This window comes from Phascolarctos cinereus, unplaced genomic scaffold (assembly GCF_003287225.1).
Source record: "Phascolarctos cinereus isolate Bilbo 61053 unplaced genomic scaffold, phaCin_HiC Scaffold_4;HRSCAF=312, whole genome shotgun sequence".
NCBI lineage: Eukaryota > Metazoa > Chordata > Mammalia > Diprotodontia > Phascolarctidae > Phascolarctos > Phascolarctos cinereus.
In genome coordinates, this window is record NW_027555847.1 from 623253165 (window position 1) to 623271370 (window position 18206).

An 18206-nucleotide genomic window follows, 5' to 3' on the forward strand; every position below is an offset into this window, starting at 1 on the left:
CCTTTAGGTTTTCCCTCACCTTTTAGATAGAACATATTTTAGACCTACTACGTATGATAATTTAACATATTCCAAACAAGATTTGTAGCATTTTAAAAATTAATTTATTTTAAACTTAAGCACTAAAACTTAGATATACAATAAGAAAAGAAACATTATAAACTTAAATCCTAAAACAAATACTAAATAAAAGGAAAAAACCATTGCTGTGTGCACAGCAGAATGTAAAAGAAGATTCCAAATATAGAGCAATAAAATTTCCATTTCAAGAAAACCTATATAATAAATACTATACATTGTATTCAGAGCTGTCCATCTTTTCTTTGATTCCTTGCAAGTTTTCTTTTGTTCTCTGCTGTGCACTTTTCCTTTTTTTTCTTTTTTCCCTTTCCTCCACCCCTCCTCCAAGAAGGTTACAATTAAGCATGGACATATATATGTATGTGTGTGTCTGTGTGTATACACACATATACACGAACATATATGGACACACACGTACACATACATACATACACTTCCATACACATACATATACTTAGATATCTATAATTATACTCATACGTAGACTTATACATTCATATGCATCTATATAATATCGTACTATACTTGTCCTCTGTTTTTCTGAGGGTGGATAACATCTTCCTTTATAAATAATTTATGAGTCTTTCCATATTTTTCTAAGTCCACCAAACTCATCACTTCTTATACCACAGCAATATTCCAATGTTATACTGTCCAGTCATTTTAAATATTCTAAAACAATATTGATTAATATGGCTGGCATATAATATAGCTTCCCTATTTTTCTCTTTTGATTAATTTTAGCTTTGACTTTGTCTGAGACCATGATTACTACCCCTGCCTTTTTTTTCACTAATAAATTCTACTCCTGATCTTTGTTTTATGTTTCCTATCCTTCCTGACTCCTCTGCTTTACTTCTACCTGCTCCTTTGCCCTTTTATTACTTAACCTACCCCATCTCCAAAGATCTCTCCTTTATCCCCTCTTCCCTCCCTACCCCCTTAGTCTTTTATTTCTTTCTGAATTTGGAAGACTTTTATGGCTTATACACACACACACACGTATGTGTATATATCTATATCTATATTTATATCTATATCTATATCTATCTATATCTATATCTATATCTATATCTATATCTATATCTATGTCTATGTCTATGTCTATGTCTATGTCTATGTCTATGTCTATGTCTATGTCTATGTCTATCTATATCTATATCTATATCTATATCTATATCTAATCTGTTGTTCCCGCTTTAACTCATTCCTGCTTTAACCTATTCCTGATGAGAGTAGGGTTCCAGAACCACCAGCTCTCCTTTCCCATCTAATTCCTGTTTCAATTCTTCTCATACCTCATTTGCATAATATAATTAATCTTTTTAGCTTTTCCTAGACAGTTTACTTTTTAGTATCACATCATACTCAGCTGTACCCCAGTCCTTCTTTCAAACTACCCAATTACTAATAACAATCTTAGACATACAATTTACATTTCCTCATATAAAAAGTAAATTGTCTTTATTGAGTCTCTTGAAATTAGTCTTTGATGTTTATCTTATATTTCTCTTGGATCTTACATCTCAAAATTTCTATTAATTTCAGGTCTTTTTGCAACAAAATCCTGAAAGTCTGGCAGTTCATTGAATGCCCATCTTGTTGCTGTTGTTGTTGTTCAAGATTATGCTTAACTTTGCTGGGTGTGATATTTTTGGCCCTTTGATACATAGTGTTCCAAGACCTTCGGTCTTTTAGTGTTGCCACTGCTAGGTCTTGTGTGATTCTAATTGTGGCTTTGCCATATTTGAATTGTTTTTTCTTTGTTGCTTATAATATTTTATCCTTTAGTGGTCTCAGAATCTATCCATGATATTTTTGTAGGTTTTTCTCATAGGATCTCTTTCAGGTGGTGATTGGTTGATTTTTTTTTTCTATTTCTACTTACCTCTCTTGTTCTAACACTGCAGGACAATTTTCTTTAATTATTTCTTGTATTATTATATATCATATTGTTTGTAATGCATATTGTATATTGTAAGGTTCTTTTTTTTGTATCATAACTGTCAGGTAGGCAGATTATTCTTATGTTTTCTCTTCTTGATTTATTCTCCAGATCAGTTATTTTTCTTATGAGATGTTTCAATTTCTCTTCTATTTTTACATTCTTTATATTTTGTTTTGTTATTTCTTGGTCTCTTATAACTTCACTGGTTTCTCCTTGCCCAATTATAATTTTCAAGGAGTCATTTTCTTCCTTAAGATTCTGGATCTCCCTTTCTAACTGGTTGACTTTCTTTTCATAACCTTCTTGTTTTTCTTGGATTGTTCTCATTTAAAAAAATTCCTCAATCTCTCTCATTTGATTTTTAACATCTTTTTAAAGTTCTTCTGTGAATTCTTTTTGAGCAGGTGACCATTTTACATTATCCTTTGGGGTAGGAGAGGCTTTTTTGTTTCAGTATCCTCCTCTGAAGATGAACCTTGGTCTTCTCTATTCCCACAGTAACTTTCTATGGTTGGGATCTTTCTCCTTTGCCTATTCATTTAGAAAAATTATAGCAGCTTATTATTGTGATTATCTCTAGTTCTGGGTATTGGGGGGTGGTTCCTCTGGCCTCAGATCCTCCTTCAGTTCTCTCCTCTGCATTGGAACTGAAACCAGGAACTCTGCTCTCCTGTAAGTGCCTACAGTCAGTGGCTAACTGATTCACCACTTCTGCACTCACTGGGCATGTGCTGGTTCATTCTCACCCAGGGCCAAGTCTTGGCCATACAGCTGAGTCTGGCATCCCTTGTCCCTTACCAGCAAAAGTTCCCTAAATCTTCCCCCATTCAGATGCTTGACTCTCCACACTGTCCAGGAGGTGAAAGTTCCTGCAGCTGGGGCCAAGGCTACCTCTCAGCCCAGTTAGCCTTAGGGCTCACCACTTTCTGTTTCAGCAGAACTAACCTGGGAGTATTTACATTCCACAAGGACCAATCCTCAGTCCTGGGATTTTTCTTCTCTAGTTGACCCAGGAGGACTGCTGTTCTGCCCCAACTCTTGTTTATTTTTAACACTCTGTGTTTGCCTTGAGGTTCTATTTTGTCTTATTTCTGGAGGAAATCTGGAGAGTTTGGAATTTTCTGACCTACTCTGCCATCTTCCCAGAATCCTCTCTGATTCATAACATTTAAGGAGTCATCTCTACAGGGACATTATTCTGGCTTAGTCATACTGCATCACATGAAAATAAAGAAAATAATTATGCAGAACAAGTTGACACTGAAAATACATTTTGGAATATCTAGTCAGAGCTGGAACTTTTCCTAAAAATGTTACTTCTATTAGTCATCAACAAAAGGTAAATAAATGAGTTAAAACATTGGGTAGACAGTTGAAGAAGAGCTGGGGTTTTTTTCCCTTCAGCCATTTGCAATTTCTTGGGGGTGTACTGCTATCATGGAATTGTAATGATTAAAAAAGTTCTGAGAGACATAGTTTCTGGGTAATTTAATCATTTTGTTAATAAGGCCAGCATGTTTATTAATGAAAGGATGGTTATTTGGCCATCTCTCTTAGACTGAAGACTTCTCATGTCAGTGGATTCACAGTTTACATGCCTTTGAAAGAGTAGATATTCCTGAGGGGTGGTAATCAACTCTGAATGGTTAACAATTAATGAGAAAATGAATATTACAATGAGAGAGTGGGCCATATTACAGTGGGGGGTCTTGGTGTACATGACTTGGATCACCCAAATCTTGATCAGAGAGATTTATCAATTTCCATATCATCTGACAAAAGGGAGAATAAACACTTCCCCAGACCTGTCTGAGCAAGCACAATGAGCGGGAATGCACTCGTTAGACCAAACTTAGAATATTTTTTACTCTCTGATTACATCTTGGTCTAGATAAATCTCTGCCTAAGATTTCCCACACTGGTTGGTTTTTCTGGATGAGAAAGTAGAAAAGGAGAAAAACTTTGGTTCTAATACAATAATTAGCTATTAAATACAAGAGAGAAATACTTATTTCTCACAGAATGAGCTCCAGAGGCAGGCTACCAAAGCCTACATCTCCAACAGCTACTTGAGAGTAGGGGTCCAGAAACTTTGTCAAAGACATACATGGCATCCCTAAGCTTCAAATTGGCAATGCATCCCTTTTCAAGGCTTTGCCTTGGTATTTGTTGACTTGAAAATTAAAGCGAAGTTTCTAGAAAAAGCCTATACTAGTGGCAAATTGGAGGTGGCCAGAAGATAGATAGTACGTGGAAGCTAGGTAGCAAAGTGGATAGAGGGACAGTCCTAGAGTCAAGAAGATGAGTTCAAATCTGGCCTCAGACACTTACTAACTGTGTGACGCTGGACAAGTCACTTAACCCTGTTTGCCTCAGTTTCCTCATCTGTAAAATGAACTGGAGAAGGAAATGACAAACCTCTCCAGTATCTTTGCCAAGAAAACTCCAAATGGGGTCATGAAGAGCTGGATATGACTGAAACAACTGAATGACAACAAAGAAGACAGGACATTTAAAAATGGAATAAGATCTTCAAAAGAAAGTCTTAATTTTGTACCCATGACTAATTCTAACATATACTAGCAATCAGAGCAAAATACAGCTGAGAATTTCTGGTTTATCACCTCAAAGATGTCTATGATTTCCAGTTTCTAGTACTAAATCAGTAACAAAATGTAAAGAAGATAAAAATTATTTTTTCTTTAGCAAACCACTATTTTAAAAAATTCATTTTTAGATTCTGGGCAGTAAAAAGTTTTTTTCTTTCTTGGAATTGTTAAGTATTGAATATTTCTAGTGGACAAATCTTCTTCAAAAACAAGTTGTACATAAACAGGCTTTTGTGTGTAGGAGCTGAGGATCCAGACAGGTTGGTTTGAATTAGTGCCTTGCAATTATTAAGATTAAAGCCATTTACTTATATTAACTCTTCAGTGTCTTTCAGGTATGAATCTTCCAGAATGTGATTCTGACCTCTTGATAGATCTTTCTGAACAGTATCTCTTCCAAGAACAAGTAAGAAATTGTTTTTGGCAATGAGATTTACTGCAGAGGCATCTTGAAGTAGATGTGCTATCTTCATTTTGGAGGATTCTCCAGAGTTTTGGGGATGCAGAGCAAAATTGCTTCTTTACAGGTTTGCAGCTATTATTTTCTTCATTATGTTTTTCTAGAAAATGGTGTAAGATGCAAAAATTCTCAGTTATTTGTTGCATTTGTACTTCTTGAAAGACAAGCTTAAAAACATTCTCATAGCTGAGATTAGCCTTAGTAGGGGAAAGAGCAGCAGTTTCCCTCACGCTGGGTAAACTATCAGACTGCAGACAACCGGGAAAGGTTGGGGCGTATCCATGGCAGTATATAGATCGCTTTCCCGTCCATTTCCTGTGCTATCGACCTGCTTCAGAATTTCCAGGGTGTTGAAAGCGTGAGTCCTGTTGGAAGCCTCGCTGAAGCGTTCAAAGTCTCCCTAGGAGCTATTGCATTTTATGGAAGCCAAGCAGCTCCCTTCAGAAATGCCCGTTTCCCATTCAGTTGCATTTCTTGCTTTGCTTTCCAGGCATAGCAGAACGGAGTGGTCTATTTTCACAGCTACCTCATCGCAACCCCTGCTCCCAGGTACATAAATTGCCGCAGTTCCCTTGCGGGGGGAGGGGGTGTTGATTTGCTGACAGAAACCCCTTCCACCACTTCCACCAGGTTGCTGAGAGAGGCCCCACTGGCAATCTCCCGTCCTCCACGACTTCTTGCCTTGAGGTGCTGGTCCTGCATTTTTAGCAAGGAAATATTGGGGGGAAATTAAAAAAAACAACCAAAGAGCAGTTAGAGGTGCCCATCCTGAGGGGCCATTCACTTCTTTCTTCGCCAGGAAGGAGGAAGTGACAACAGAGTTCGGTGGCTACACACTTTGGGGATCCCGCCTTTCCATTCAGGGACCTGCCCAGGGGCCCTCTTGCATTCTGGCCCCAAAGAAAACACATTCAGAATTAGACCGGGAAGACACAGCGACATTAGAGGGCACAAATAGGGGGAGATGGGACGCTGGGGGTGCGGGGCTGGGAAGAAGGTCACCCTGGCATGGGGGAGAGAGAAGGGAGGAGGAGGAAGAGCATGAAGCTTTCTTCTTATTTATCCTTGACAGTATTATATATTTTTTCTTGATACCACCTTATTTTCTAGGTATTTGTAATACAGATGGCATAAATTGGCATAAAACTTGTAAAAGCTATTAATAACTCACTCTTCTCCCATTTAGCTCCAGACAGAACAAATAGATCTTAGAAAAGGGGAGAGAGATGAGTCAAGTGACAAGAAAGAGAAAGCAACAAACTTTAATAAGACTTCCCAAATTTCCTTTGATTCTGTCAAGGAACTCAGAACAGGGAAGGTGCAATGTCTCCAGCCTTTGGGAGGTGCTGAGGAATATAGACTAGAGGCTCCTGGTAAGAACAGAAATAATTACCTATCTATGCTGATCATAAATCTAGAGCTAGATGGGACCCCTGAGGCCATCTAGGCCAAACCCCCTTAATTTTACATATAAGGAAACAGAGGCCCAGGAAAGTTAAGTGACTTGGCTAAGTACAGAAAGATAGCAAGTATCAGAGGCAAGGTTAGAACCCAGGTCTTTCGACTCTGGGGTGACTTCCATCATATCATGATGTGAACTGACTGGTTGTAGGTAGTGCGAAGGATGTAAAATAGATAGGCCTTTTATGCACTCTTTCCACCTTCTCTCCCATTCTGCCTTCCTTGTGGGTAGAGAGGCAGGGAGCAGTTCTCTGTTCTTCCTCTTTTCTAGTAGAGGTTGATGGAAGGCAGCGGAGCAAGTCTGTCCTTGTCTCTGATAGGCAGAGAGCCAAGCAGCTGCCCAAGGCCTTCCATTTCTGCCTCTCCCTTCCCCCTAACTTCTTCCCCTCATTTCTACCTCGATCTCTTTCCTGCCTGGTTTGGAGCTGGAGAGCCATAGGGACTGATATTAAGATAGGACCACCAGGGGGCAGAAGAGAGAGGTAAATTCTATCCTATTGGAAGCAGGGTAGCCTTTTAGCAGGGGTGTGCTGGAGCCAGCTCAGACTAGCCCAGGAGCTGTTCACTGTTAAATCTTCAGCATGAGCATTTATACCTCAGAAATTGGCAAATGCTACAAATCAGGGCTTTAGTTACTGTTTTGTAGCTTAAGAAAGTAAAGAAGAAAATGTTAATAATGTAGTTTAAATTTTTTTTTTGTTTTGGCTAGACACACACACAGCTAGTAACTGTTATGCATCTGAGGCCAGATTTGAACTCAGGTCCTTCTGAATCCAGGACCAGTGCTCTATCCACTGCATCACTTAGCTGCCCCAATGTAGTTTAAATTTAAAAACGTGTCATGAATACATTCCTCCCTTCCCCCCGCCCCACTTACTCACTTATCCATTTACCAGCACACCCATGCTTTAGGGCTGCTGTTAAAAAGTTTAACCCCTTCTCCACTTGGAATCATGCTAGACGTATACTCCAACAACATCATTGACAAAAAGAAAGGCCCGCTAGGTACTGAAATATTTATAGTAGCATTTATTATGGTAGCAAAAAACTAGGAACAAAAGCAGATGCCCATCAGTTGGGGAATGGTTAATTTAAACTAATTGTGGTACATGAACTTGATGGAATGTTAATGTACTATAAAAAATGAAAACTGTGATGAATATAGAGAAGCATGGAAACATGAACTGATGTAACATCAAGTAAAAAGAGCTAAGAAAGAAACATACACAATGACAAGTGTAAATTAAAGTAACCACAAAATAATTGAAGATAAATATGCAAAATTGCAAATAACAAGCTTGTCCCCAAGGAAGAGATGTGAGAAGACAATTCCTCTTCCTCCTTTGCATAGGTTGGGGCTTGGCTCCAAGGTGTTGGATGTTGAAATATCATCAGATTTTTTTCAGTATGTCCAATATATATATATTTTTCAATATATTTCAAATAATTTTCAATATATTTGATACATTTTCAACAATATATTGAATTTTGAATATTTCAGTACTTGATATATTTAATATATTGATATTTCCTAATACCAGTTTAGATAACTGAAAATATTTTTAAAAATTGAAAACATATTCAATATATCAAACACATTGAATATGTTGGATATATTCAATTTTTCAATATTCAATATATTTTAATAACATATTGATATTTGATATTTCAATATTCAATATACATTTAATATGTTGATATTTTAAAATACTAATGTCAATAATTGAAAATATTCCATCTATTCAATTTTTCAATATTCAATATATTGATCAGTTTTGCTGATTTTCTTTCCCTTTTAAAAAAGACTTTTGTATAGGAGATGACTCTTTGGGAGGAATGGAGGAAGCTTTAGGCTTACAGAAAGCCAAAAGTTATCAATGAAAATTCATTTTAAAAAGAATGCTGCTCCCAATTTACAGATTTTCATTGAATTAAATGGGAAGGGTTTCATCACAAGAAGGTGATGATTTTCAGCCTCGGGAGGCAGCATTATGATAAAGAAAAATAGTGCTGAATTTGAAGTGATTAGACATGAGTTTTTATTGCAGGTTGGCCTCTTACTACCTGTATGACACTGGGCAAGTCACTTGGTAGAAAGTCCACGTGCTTAAAAGATCTTGGATCTCTCTTTCCAGCTGTGAAGCAAATGTGTCCCCTTATTCGATGGGACACCACCAGCCTAGCATCCCATTATATATTGCTTAAAGAACCTGAGATTTTCAAGATGGGAAGGGGGCTTTGTCAGAAATACTCCAAAAATCCCTTCCCAGAGCAGTGCCCTTAGCAAATCAGGTTGAGGATGTGAACAAAGAGTTGTAGAAGGTTTGCAATGGCCCAAGGTGACAAAATATGGGGGTAATCACTATATGAAAGACTACAGGAAGATGGACACACTAATGCATTTTTGTTGGAGCTATAAATTGACCCAATCATTCTAGAAGGTAATTTAGAATGATGGTTAAAAGAATCATTAAAATGTCTACACTTTTTGACTCAGAGATCCATCTGTTAGGCAAATACTCTAAAGAGGTTAAGGATAGGATGAAAGGCCCCATATAGACTGAAATCTTCATGGCAATACCTTTTGTACTAGCCAAGAACTAGATGCTCATGGATAAGGGAATCATTAAATACCTTGTAGTTGTGTGGTTTGTCCTTCATTCTTGAAGAGGACTGTGACATCAGGGAGATGATGACTTGACTTGCCATTGACATTGATTTGAATGAGGGAAGGCTGTGCAGAGTTACCAGCCTCACCTTCTCCTCCACAGCCATCTGGGTCCAATGACCAGATAGATCAGGATGACTGGAGATGGCCCAAGATGCAGTGGGAGACCTTGACCCTTTTAAGCTAAGGTCTTTTCAGGTTCTTGCTTTGAGTGAGGCAATGCCCATTCAGTGAATAGGCCTCTTTAAGAAGTGAGTTGAGGGATGGCCCCTTTAATCAAGTCAATCTCCCTGATGTCATAACCTTGTAGTATGTGAATATGGTGGAACATTACTGGACTATAAGATAGATGACCATGAAGGATTCAGAGAATAAGAACAGTGATATGAAGCAGAGTAAAACAGCCAGTTAGTCAGTCAGTAAACATTTATGAAGTACCTATATGTGCCAGGCACTGTGCTAATTGTTGGGGATGCAAATACAAATTTTAAAAAATGATCTTTGTTCTCAATGAGCTTACCATCTAATGGGGGATGGTAACACACAAAGTATGTAACTGGTGGAAATGGAGAAATTAGGAAAAATACGTAACGACTATCACAATGTAAATGGAAAGAACAAAATAATTCAAAACTAAACTCTCTATATATAACGACCAAGCTTAGCCCTAGGGAGAGATGAGAAAATGAAACCTCCCTCCCTTCTTTGCGTAAGTGGAGTACTATGAGTGTGGAAAGTTGCCCTCATTTGTTGTGTGGGTTAGTTTTGCTGAACTGGTTCTTACCCCCCACTCCGCCACACCATCTCCCCATCATTTCTTTTCTAGTCTTTGTTACAAGGAATGGATTGATGGGCAAGGGATAAAGTAGGTATGCATTTATAAATGGTTATATAAAAACAAAAAGTAGAAATAAAAATGGGGAGAAAGATTGGTGTCCTTAACAAAAAGGAGGCCCCCAAGAGCTTCAGTGTCTTTCTAAGGTCACAAACAGTCCACAGCAAAGTTTATATTCAAATCCAGGCTCCCTAATACCAAATTCCATGTGTTAACCCTCCCACTACAGTTATTTCTCTTGAGAGAGATTATAGGATCAAAAAATTTAGACCATGAAGTGAACTTAGAGGTCATCTAGTACAACCCCCTTTTTTATTACAGATAAGGAAACTGAGACCCCAGGGAGGTTAAGCTTAAGATCACACTGGCATCAGTGATAAAACTCAGGTTCTCTGACTCCAAATCCAGTATTCATTCCACTGTACCATGTTGCTCCTTTTGACAGCAACCTTCCAAATGTGATTTGTTTGTTATTCTTTAAAGGTCAGCTTCTTTCTCTGTAAAATGAATGTCTCAAACAGCTCAATCGTTCTATAATTCTATTGAAAAACCCTCACTTCTATCTGAGAAGGCAAGCTGAAGTAGAATATAATTTAGTTTTATGAAATCATTAAGGATGTGAATTAGGTAACCTGGGAATTACTAAATTCCATTATACTTATACTAGGGGACCATCTTGAAGTTTGTAAGAGACCGTAGGACACACAAAAGGAAGAACTCCTTTACATAGTAGGAGATGCTACAGATGAGAGAATCCTTCATAAGTCTAATAAGAGCATAGGTATATCCATGGGTTTATTGAATTTAAGATTACTTCAGCATTCAGATAGAGCCATGATTTTTATTGGTATGGAAACTCCTTTCTTATTTCTTCTTGCGTCCTTTCTTATTCTTATTTGATCCCAGACATTTCTAGCTTTCCCCAACTTAACGGTGCATTAGTTGGTTCAAAATTGCACTATAAGGAGTTATAATTTTAAAAAGCTAGAAATGTTTAGGATTAGTGAACATTTATTAGGTGTATGATATGTGCAAAGCATCATGCTATGAGATGGGAGGAGACAGAAATCAACAAGATATAATCTCTGCCTTCAAGGAGCTTATATTCTAGTTGAAAAGCATACACACACACACACACACACACAGACCCCTTACACCTTGAGGTTGCTGCCATGGAAGATAACTGTTCTCCCAAGGAAGACAGCCTAATGTAGTAGAAAGACCATTGAGTTAGAAATCAAGGAATCTCGGTTTTAATTTCAGCTCTGTGGCTAATTAGCTACATGACCTTGGGTAGATTGGATTGTAAGCTCCTTGAGGGCAGGGACTATCTTTTGCCTCTTTATATATCCCCAATGCTTAGTTGCTAGACAAATCATTTAACCCTGTTTGGCTCAGTTTCCTCATCTGTAAAATGAGCTGGAGAAGGAAATGACCAGTCACTCCATTATCTCCTCCAAGAAAACCCCAAATGGGGTCATGAAGAGTTGGACAAAACTGAAAGTGACAGGATGACAACAAAAACAAAAGTGCTTTGCATAGTGCCTAGCACATAGTAGGCTCTTAATAAATGTTTATTTAATTGAATAGGCTATTTCATCTCCCTGGGCTGCTGTTACCTTGCGAAACATGATGTGGTTGGACTAAGTAATTTTTATAGTCTCATTTTATACCAACATTCTGTGATTCTGTAATACTTACAAGCAGGCTTGGATGTTGGATGAGGGCTGCCCAGGGGTAAAAATTCCCATATTATGCAGAACAATTTTCTCCAAAAAATTCCTTTTGTCTTTTTAACACTTCGATTTTGTTTAGTACCCCCCGCTTCAACCACCCGTCACTTTGGTAATGATGGTCCACAATGGAAAGGGAAGGGCTTCCTATTGAACTGCTCCTTGGTAAGGAAAGACTTGTAAGGAATGTTCTCAGGTGTTCTCTCACATATTGCAATAGTCAGTCTGCCTACCACAAGCACACCTGTGGTGCCATTTCTGTCTCTGTTTCCTTTGATAAAGTGTGGCGTGTTATTAATTATTGCTTTCACAAATGGATGCTGGCCACAGATTTTAATCTAAAATTAAAACCCATTAGTGTTGGTTTATCGTTACTCTGGAAAAGCGAACCTGTCAAAAGGAACAAATGGCCCAGCCACTCCTGTGCTGCGCCACACAATATTAGCTGTCATGTGAAGGCACAAAGTACAAGAAACATTCTGTGTTTGATTTGTTGCTGCAGCATTTCCTGGCAGGCTGGCTGCCTTGACAGGAGAGAGAAGACAAAAGACAGGTTCGCTTTAAACCACAATCTAGAACGTCCTGACTAGTTTACAGTGAATAGAGCGAATCTCTCTGAAATTCTCTGGCAGAGTTAATAAAATAGCAATTAGAGCAATTTTCAGGGAACACCTGCTTCTTGAGCACTGGCCTGTCCTTCTTTCCTAATGCACCCACTCCTCCAAAAATACCAGGACAAAACCAACGAGAAGAAATGTAGTAGAGATAAATGAAAGCCCTGTGCTTAATTTTTTAAAAATTGCAGAAGTTTCTAAAACCATAGCAATCCATACAAAAATGACTAAAAAGATCTTGGACATGTCGCTCTCTGTGACTGGTTTTATCCTCCATAAAGTGAAGTGGCTGGATGAGATAACCTCCAAGTTTTTGTCTGTCCCTAAATCTATGATGCTAATCTGAGGACCTGAAGTTTTCATTGACTGCAAGTTCAACAGGAAATGAGTGTCATGAGACTGTTCAAAATGGTCAGCGTGCTTTAGGCTTGCTTCCCTGATAGAAATAAAATATTCAGATTACAATATTATAGATTGGGTAGACAACACCTGCAGCAGTCTGTTCAATTCTGGCTAGCCACACTTAATGAGAAACATGAAATAAACTGGGCGGGGGGGTATCTGAAAATCAGTCCTAGGAATATGTATAAGATGATGGGCCTATTTCTGAAAGTATGGGTGATATGGAATGGAGAGGCCCTGTCCTAATACAGAGGATGCATGGGGAATATGAGACTAGTGGCTGTCAGTTTACTTTGTGGTATACAAGCCTTTCTGATCGGCAGAACTGAAAGGGTATACAAAAGGGTATACTGGGCCCTCTTTTTCTCTTGGTGGTGATCAAAGCAAAGATTGCTATAAGCCTTCCATTAGAAGGAGAGGGGAGGAGGAAGAGAGAAAGAGGAGAGGAAGAGAGAATGAAAGAGAGAGAGAGAGGGAGACAGAGAGACAGAGACAGAGACAGAGACAGACAGAGACAGACAGAGGCAGACAGAGACACAGAGAGAGAGACAGAGACAGAGTGAGATACACAGAGAGATAGACACAGAGAGAGACAGAGACAGACAGAGAGAGACAAAGACACAGAGAGACAGAGACAGAGACAGAAAGAGGGAGAGAGAGAGAGAATGTATCTTTGGTCTCTTCTCCCCACCCAGGCCAACATGAAATCATGAGTGCATGGCAAAGCTGTTTGTCTGTCTCTGGTTTCATTCTTTCTTGCTTTTAGGTGAATGAGTGTTAGAGTTCAAGTGTTTTAGGTGATGAACTTATAGGCTTTGAAAGGTCAGATAAGCCAGCAGAGTCTGCCAGCAGCCAGAGCCATGAGGGAAGACCTGCTGGGTCTAGATAGTCCAAGGTATCTCATTGGGTCTTCCCAACAATCCTGTAAGGAAAGCAGAGCATCTACAGTTAACTTATGTTACACTGAAAGAACTGAAGAAGTCCAAGGTTGTTAACCCTTGGTAGAGCTGGCCCTGGAACTTAGCTTTTCTGGCTCCTAGAGCAATGTTCTTCCAACCCTAATTAATACCTTCACTCTTGAAAATACTATCATTTCGAAGACGGGTTCCTTTTCGCTTCAAGAGACAGAACAAGACAATATGGAGGAGTATGAAGAGTGGTGACTTTGGTTTCTGAGGACCTGCTCTTGAATCCCAGTTTTGCAATTTGCTGCCTGGTGACTTTGTACTAGTTACTTCCCCTCTGGGGCCTTGGTTTCCCCATCTGTAAAATAAGGGACTTGAACATTTTGGAAGTGTTTTCCAGCTCTAATACTGTGATTGATAAATGTCGAAATGAGAAGGAAGTAGATTTTGTCAAAGCAGAAGGAAGAATTTTCAAACAATTAGAATCCCAAAATGAAACAGACTGTCTTGTTAGGTAATAAGATTCCAATCACTTGAAGTAGCATAGGATCATAGACTACTATGGAGAGTACATTGGGATCATGGAAAAGCTACTTGAGAGAATTTAGCTTACTTGAATCATGAATTCCTTCCTTAACCACCCCCCTCCCCATGGGTGTTTGTATTCTGTTTGGACACCTCCAATGTTCTCAACATTATAAAAGAATCATTTATTTAGTTGGTATGGGATATTATTGATTTTAATGGGGGAAAAAAGAGCAGGATAATGACACAAGACCATTTTGAGAAAAAAAAAGAAAAAGAAACCTTTTTCCTATCAGTTATTCTTTTCTTCAAGCAACATTTGAGTAAAAAAAAATTTCATCCCTATGTCTCATAAGAAGAAAACAGATTGAGAGTGAATTGTCCAAATCTTATTGTTTATTCTCTGACGTGGCTCAGAGAAAGGGAAAAAAAAACTGGAGAAATGAGTGAGAGAGAATGGAGATCCTCAAGTGATTGGCACTAGATTATGAATACTTCAGGAGGAGAAAAGGGACCACCAGGGAAAGACTCCAGCCTATCATGTAAGCAGGTGGGCTTGTGTCTTGGGTATCCTTGTCACCATAATAACTCTTTTGGTGGGATTTGGTGCTGGTTAAGAAACAGAGACACTGATCAGTGGGACAGATTAGTGATATACAGAAGCAAATGAGTGCAGTGGTCTAGTGTTTGATAAACCCCCAAATCCCAGCTATTGGGGCAAGAATTCACAAAAAAACTAGTGGGAAAAACTGGAAAGCAGTCTGGCAGAAACTAAATAGAGGTCAGCATCTCACACTATATACCAAGATATGCTCTAAGTGGGCATATGATCCATATGTAAAGGATAACATTACAAACAAATTAAAAGAATAAGGAAGAAATTACCTTTCAGATAAATGTATTGGAGAAGAGTTCATGACTGAAAAAAGGATAGAGGGGAATCATAGCAGATAAAACAGACTCTTTAATATAAAATTAAAACATTTTTGCACAAACCAAACCAAACCAATGGAGTTAAAATTATAAGGGACGTGAGTTGTTGGGAAAGTTCTTTGCAGCAAGGGTCTCTGATAACGGTCTCATTCAAGATACTTGTGAAATGGATTCAAATTTATAAGAAGAATAAAAACCATTCTCAATTGAAAAGGAGTGAAAGGAAATGAAAAAGTAATTTTCTGAGGAAGAAATCCAATCTATTAATAGCCATTGTAAAACAAGATGCTCCAAATCACTAATAATTAGAGAATTGCAAACTAAAACAACTCTGAAATTCTGCCTCACATCCATCAGATTGACAAAGCTGTCAAAAAGCTAGAAAAGGAGAAATGTTGGAGGGGTCATGGATAAACATTTATATCAACGTCTGTGGAGCTGTGAATGGGTTCAGCCATCCCACAAAGTAATTTAGAACCATGCGCCATCCCCAAATGACTAAATTGTGCATATCCTTTGACCCAATGATACCACCACTACCAGTTCTATACTCCAAAGAGATCAAAGAAAGAGGAATAAGACCCATATGTACAAACATCTATAACAGCTCATTTTTGTGGTTGCAAAGAATTGAAAAATGAAGGGGTACCCATCAATTAGCAAATGGCTGAACAAGTTATTATATATATATGTATATATATATATATATATATATATATATATATATATATATATATGTATATATATAAATTGGGAAAAAATTGGGAAGATTTGTATAAACTAATAGAGTGAAGTATATATACACACAAAAACACACATACAGATAAACATAGGCACTTTAAATATATATGTGTGTGTATACACACACACATAACACTGGAAAACTGGAAAAGACTAAAAAGAAATAGATGGATTCAGAACAATTTATGCTATAATATCAATATAGCAAAATGAATAATTCTGATGGACTTAGTGACTCTCATCAATCAAATGACCAACCATGATCTTTCTTACCCCCCACATGAGTGAGGGTGGGTGAAAAGCAAAATAAATGTTTGATAATTTTTTTTTAAAAATGAAGAAGCTGAAAAGGAGAACAATTATAAAAATATGTTTATTCATGAGCAAAAGATCCAACAACATGTTTGCTAGGGTAGCAACTTAAACAGATGGTTTATAGATTACACTTCAATAAAGCTCCATCTCATTCCTTATAACTTGTTCTGATCTAAACCTCTTTTGCTATAATAAAACTTCATTCTAAATTTATAAACTACTTTCCATTCTTAGAAAATGTTTTTGAGGCCACCAAATGAATACAAATTATTTGTGAACTGCTCCCATATTTACTTCACCATTACTTTCCCAAGAACACCTCCCTGTAGATTAGGTGGTATATTTGCATTGGGAGCAATCTTTGGGTTTTTTTTAATTTTTCTTCTTTTTTCCCCCTCTATAAGGAATCATCTGTCACATAATTGCAGAACACAGGGGCAAAATCGTTCTCCCCTTAATCACTTGAACATGATTCTGGGCAGAGTGTTCAATCAGGCAGTGAAATAATTCACTCAAGGAAATAGCAACACATCAGTAAGGACATTTGAAGAGAAGAAATGACATAGAAGGAAAATAAATAACACAAACTGACAGAAAAAAAATCCATAAATAATTTAGCACAACAGTTCAGACTTGGAAACTAAAGGAATTATGTGGGACCCACCAATCTCATGAATCACAAGAATGTGGATGAAATGTGGGGCTGAAGCCTATCATGGCCTCTAGGTTAGCTAGAAATGTTTCCTGTGGTGATTTAGGAGAGAACAGTTGGCAGAAAATAGATATTCTGCTAGAATTACACAATGCAGGAAAATTCACTGAAAGGTGTAGATATAGATTTACAATGCGGAAAAAAGGACATTGATTTCTTTTTCTTGCCTCTTGGGCCAAACCTTCATTATACTACATCCTTTACCTTCCTGCCACTCCTCTAAAGTTAGCACAGAGAAGATAAATCATAACTGATACTTAACATGTGATTGACTACTGTCTATAATGATAGAAATTATGAAGTCAATTAATCAAAATAAAATTAGAATCCTAGTTAACTGTAATTCTCAGAAAGTGTGGAGATTCTGTTTAACTAGAGGTTAACTATTTACGTCTGTGATTGCAAACCTGCAATAAAGTGAAAATCATTATTGGTGACAATATCTTGGAAAAATCCAAAACATAAGGATATGCCTCATGAAACTAGACCTTTCAGATGACAAAATGAGGCTTAGCACTCCCTTCTCTCCCTTTCACCTTTACACAGCAAAAGTTAGCGTCAGTTGAAGCTGAGTGAAAGATGTTTTTGGTGATGCTATGCTTGCAACTCCAAGGTAGGGGATATTAATCAATAAAGCAATCAATTGAGAAGTATTATTAAACATTTACTATGTACTTGGCTCTCCATAATAGCTGGGTATACAAAGAAAGGCAAAAATAATGCCTGTTCTAAATAAATGAATTAATGAATGAATGAATGAATGAATAAATGAATAAAATAAATAAAGATAATGCCCTGCCACCTCCTAATGAAGGAGATTTGTATTTGGTCATGTAGACAAGGTAGATATATGGAAAACTGACACAGATACAGAATTATACATGGTTCCCTCCTCTGAGGGAGGAAGTGGTTTCAAGGAACATGACCCTTTGCACTAGAGAAGAATATACTCTATGGACTTAAGAAAGTACTTTCAGGCCATAAAGTAACAGGAGCTGTGAGTATTCTGCACATATGCCTCAGAGTAGCAGAGTTAGGATCTGAACCCAACTCTTCTGACTATAGCATCAGTGAATTAGTTCAGGGAAGGGAAGGGAATAAACTTTTATATAGCACCTACTATGTGTCAGGCACACTGCAAAAGCACTTTGTAAATATTATCTCGTTTGATCCTCTCAATAACTCTTCAAAGTGGGTTTTATTATCATTCGTATTTATGTTTGAAAAAAGTGAGGCAGCAGAGGTTAAAGCGACTTGCCCAGGG

The 18206-nt window shown here is 37.7% G+C and overlaps 1 pseudogene; it reads right to left on the minus strand.

The window, feature by feature from the left end:
• Positions 1 to 4731: 4731 nt before the first annotated feature.
• Positions 4732 to 18206, minus strand: part of LOC110193312 (uncharacterized protein CLBA1-like) — a 36676-nt pseudogene continuing 23201 nt past the window's right edge.